A 5,138-nucleotide genomic window follows, 5' to 3' on the forward strand; every position below is an offset into this window, starting at 1 on the left:
TTTTTGGCAGAGAAGCCAAGTCACATTTTTCTTTTGTTATGTTTGTATTAGCTTCTCTGTTGATTATATGAAGATCTAAGACAACACCTGTGTATTACAACACCTGTGTTCTGGAAGATGTGTTGATTTATCCTTAATTCTCAAACTTAGCATTAGGCAAAGCATAATGCCAGCTAGTTCAGATGACAGAAAGCAGTCGTAATGGGGTAGAGCCATATTGACTGTCCTGTGTCCCCTAATGAAGTTGGCAGCCTTTCATGCTCTGCCCTGGCTGTCAGCATTATTTAGATTACTTTGAATACTCATGTATAAGTCTAAATGTTTTATTTTTAAAATTAACCCAAAATACCTGGATCAACTTATCAGTGGGTCAATCTGAGTAGGGTATCTTAACTCTTATTTAAAAAAAGGGAAATATTTCCTTCTGTAATACAGAGGTGAAAAACTAGAGCAGGGGTCACCAAACCAAGGCCCGTGGGCTGGATGCGGCCCTCCAAAGTCATTTACTTGGCCCCTGCCCTAAACGTTAGATGTAGGGTTGCCCTAAGTCTGAAACGACTTGAAGGCACACAACAACAACAATCCCAATTAACGACTATCTCATCAGCCAAAAACAGGGCCACATTTCCCATTGAAATACTGGTATGTTTATGTTGGTTAAAATTGTTCTTAATTTTAAATATTGTATTGTTCTTTCAGGTATTTTTGCACTACAAATGAGATATGTGCAATATAGGGATTTGTTCATTTTTTTTTTTTTAGAAACTATAGTTGCACGCCCCCCCCCCCCCCAAACAATCTGAGGGATCATGAACCGGCCCTCTGCTTAATAAGTTTGAGGACCCCTGAACTAGACTTTAGTCTTTAGGGAGCATTTACATTAACCACTGACCCCCTCTAATCTCTCCACCATGGCTCCTCTTCTGGCCTTTTTAAGTGCTTAGATTAGAAAATGCTAGTGGCAGTGGTCAGAGTTGGCTAGTCCCCTAAAACAGCATTGGTACTTTCTGCTCTCCATAAAATGACCTTTGACACATCCATTGGTCATATAAAAATCCACTGTTTTGACCCTCAACTAACACATGAGTAAGTACAGTAATTTTATCTGAATGTTCTGAAAGTTTAAAGAGGGGATATCTTCAGGTAACCTAATATCTCGTATAAATCTACAATTACTTGCTGTAATTGTAGATTTATACAAGAGATATTAGGTTACCTGAAGATATCCCCTCTTTATAGAAATAATATATAAATCTACAATTACTTGCTGTAATTGTAGATTTATATATTATTTCTGTTGATTAGAATTTTCTTTGAAATTTGTGCTTTGGAAGAAGTTGATTCTCTCCACCACCACCCCGCCCCCACCCCATGCCCCATTTGTTCTCCCAAAATAACTTGTTGTGTGCACAGGGAGATTGCTTTCCTCAAATGGCATTAAGTAGTTAAATATGCATCATAAATAAATTCCTAAAAAGCCAGTACAGCTCTTTTTCAATGTAACATTATTCAAGATATAATACAGTCTTTATAACTGCGTGGTACTGCAATAAACGCCAGTTAGGTGGCACTTATTTACCTGGGAGATAAGATTTGTTTCTAGGAGGTTGTGTAAATGTTTTCATTGAGAATCTGCATTTTATATGGAGGTTAAATTGTTTGTTCTTCTAATTGTTTACCCAGCATAATGAGTCTTTACATGTACTGAGGACTGAATCAGACTGCAGCAGCTACAAACACACCACGTTAGATTCCTCTGCCAGCCCTTGGCTGCACCTATTTTGTAGAATTAATGCAGTTTGTCATCACTGAAACTGGCATGGCTCCAGGCAATGGAATCCTGGGAGCTGTTGTTTTACAAGGTCTTTACCCTTTGCTACCAAACATTGCTAAACTACGTATGTATTCCAGGATTCCTTAGCATTGAGCCATGGCAGTGAAAGTGTGTCAAACTACATTAATTCAACAGTGAAGATGTGCCCCTTATTTACATAGTGCCTGTTCTCCTCTCTAGGAGAATTACAGTTCTCCTCCTAGACAAGGTTGAGTATTTTAGTTTTATCAGGGTGGTACCTTTCCTACAACATGCGCCAGAGGATGAATGTTACATTTAAAGGTATTCTATCCAGAACATGAAATATTTGGCAACAGTCAAAGGTCTCTGAACGCCACTCAATTATACAAATCTCTTAGCAACAATGTGCAATGTTTACAGTGGACTCTACAGAAAATGCTTCAGCTGTCCTGCACAAAAAGAAAAACCAACCTGTTTAGCAAGTCTGGCAAATCCTGGTTTATTATCAGTAAATGTCCGATTTTTATATCTATTTTATATACCTGTATTCCAGGGGTCATGTAAAAATGTCTTGGACAGAAAGAGGTCATGAGGAGAAAAGGTTTAAACAGTTCTGAGCTAGAGAACAGAATCAGGGGATTTATTTTATAATTGATCAACAGAAATTCACATCTTTTTGTCCCACCTTTGTATGTCCAAAGTAAGGAAAGTACAAGCAGTGGTCCACATGTAGCCTCCCCCAATCACCTTGAATTCTTAATTGAACCATTTTCAGGCAATTCTTCCCCCCTCCCCCAACCTGTTCTCAAAATGAAGAAAACCCCCATATATAGCAGGAGTTAAACTTAAAAATGTACTTGTTCTGATTTACAAATTCATCTTAGGATCAAACCTACAGAACATAACTTGTTTGTAACTTGGAGACTGCCAATAATCCAGTTCAAAGCAGATAATCTGGATTCAGAAAAAAGGATTTTATAGCAGTGAAGATAGGGGCACAGTGTCTACAGGAAACAAAATATACAAACTGAGCTAAGAGTGATATGTTCCCATCAGGTGTCATCACCGGACACATGAGAAATCACCTGGGGCGGATCCAGACAGGCCTTTATTCCAGGAGAATCCACATTTTAAAAATGCAGATTTTCCTGGGGGCCTGTCCACAACCACCCCAGAAAGTGCATGCTTTCTGGGGTGGGTGTCTAGATGCTCTCACGGGACTGGCCCGCAAGAATGTCTGGATGCCACTTTAGCTTTCACGACTCTGCTACCCCTTCCATGGACCACATCTGTGCTTCATGATACACTGGAAGCAATGTGTATGTGTGCGTGTGCGTGTAAAGCAAGCTTTGGATAGCATAGGGAAGAGTTAATACTCCTGTGCTGTTAACTTTTCTGTCTGTGCCCCTGTGACCCTATTTAGAAGATTTCCCTTCACTTTCTATCCCTGTGTTAATTGGGATTTGAACATTTTGGCTTTTGTGGAAACTCTCTAAGTTTCCTCATTCTTTTGAAAGGCATGGAGAACTACAGTGCAAATAAAGACGAGGATGAGGTTGCAGTTTATGATTACAAAAAGAAAACAAAACCCTACCTTTGTATTTTGCCTTGCCTGCCTCTGGATGATGAAACAGTTCCTCAGAAAGGAAATTATGACTTCCTTTTAGCATGACTCACCAAGAACGCAGTAGTCATAGAGATAATTACATCAATGGATTGGCTTTGGCCACATTAGACATGTCACTATCAATATATAGGTGATCTTCCATCAGAGAAAGTCAGTCTAAAGTAAGAAAACAGTAATCTCCCTGTGTAGTTGTATAGCTTCTGAAATATTCTGCATGATTAAATAATATACTCAAGTCAGGGAGTGCCTATTTTTGAAATCTGTGCCCAGGTCTGTGAATTCCATCACAAGGGTGGCTTATGTCTCTCATCCCCCTTTTATTGTCTTCCACAAAATAGTATTTTCTTTTGAGGGGCTGTTTATGGTCCAAAAACCATTGCATTTTTTAAGTGGCTTTTGATGTGGTTCCATTATTTGTGCTCATTTCCATTGTTAATTTTTTTCTCTGCTTATTGCAGTGTTTTATAAGTTTTATTGTAGTTTTCATTCTAAATCAGCCAAGTTCTTGTTCAAACCTTCTTAATGCCTTAACCCCTTAATACAGTTCCTCACATTGTGGTGACCACCAACCACAACATTATTTTCGTTGCTACTTCATAACTGTAATTTTGCTACTGTTATGAATTGTAATGTAAATATCTGATATGCAGAATGTATTTTCATTAACTGGATGAAATTTGGTAAATACCTGATACACCCAAATTTGAATACTGGTGGGGTTGGAAGGTTGATTTTGTCATTTGGGAGTTGTAGTTGCTGGGATTTATAGCTCACCTGTAATCAGAGCATTCTGATCTCCACCAACGATGGAATTGAGCCAAACTTAGCACACAGAACTCCCATGACCAACAGAAAATACTGGAAGGGTTTGGTGGGCATTTCCCCTGAGTTTTGGGGATGTAGTTCACCTACCTCCAGAGAGCATTGTGGACTCAAACAATGATGGATCTGGACCAAACTTGGAACAGATACTCAATACGCCCAAATATGAACACTGGTAGAGTTTGGGAAAACAGACCTTGACATTGGGGAGTTGTAGTTGCTGGGATTTATAGTTCACCTACAACCAAAGAGCACTCTGAACCCAGCCCAAAATGGACCTTCACCAAACTTGGCATACTACCTACATGGCCAACATGGCCAACTAGAGGGGTTGCGGGGTGGAGGCTGTTTTTGAATTCTGGGAGTTGTAATTCACCAATACCAAAAAGAAGAAGCACAGGTGGAGAGATCTTCAGCTTTCGCTGCCAAAAGGGTTTCTAAGTGTATCAGAAGTATGTGTCTTCTAATGGTCTTTGGCGACCCCTCTGAAACCCCATTGTGAACCCCCCCCCCCCCCAGGGTCCTGACTTCCAGGTTGAGAAACACTATTCTAATGTGTGTACTTGCGTTGCTGTGAAAAGGAAAAGTATAAATGCTTGGTTTCAATAAACAGGGAAGGCTTTCTTTTCAGATTAAGAGAGGAATGTACATTGATGTTGTTGATGTTGTGAATATTAAATAGCCTTATAAATGTATAAATTCAGTTTAGAAACTAATCTTCATTCACTTTAGAAAGCAAGCAATGATGTTTCCCATTTATTCCGAAGCCAGAGATAGCTCTGCATTCTCCACTGGACACATGGACTGACTCCAAGGAATGGGTCTGTCCAACTCCCACTCAGAAAAGCCAAAAGAGCTTTGAATTGGCATGTATATTTGTCTGAAATTAATGAA

Source organism: Anolis sagrei, chromosome 4 (genome assembly GCF_037176765.1).
Source record: "Anolis sagrei isolate rAnoSag1 chromosome 4, rAnoSag1.mat, whole genome shotgun sequence".
Taxonomy (NCBI): domain Eukaryota; kingdom Metazoa; phylum Chordata; class Lepidosauria; order Squamata; family Dactyloidae; genus Anolis; species Anolis sagrei.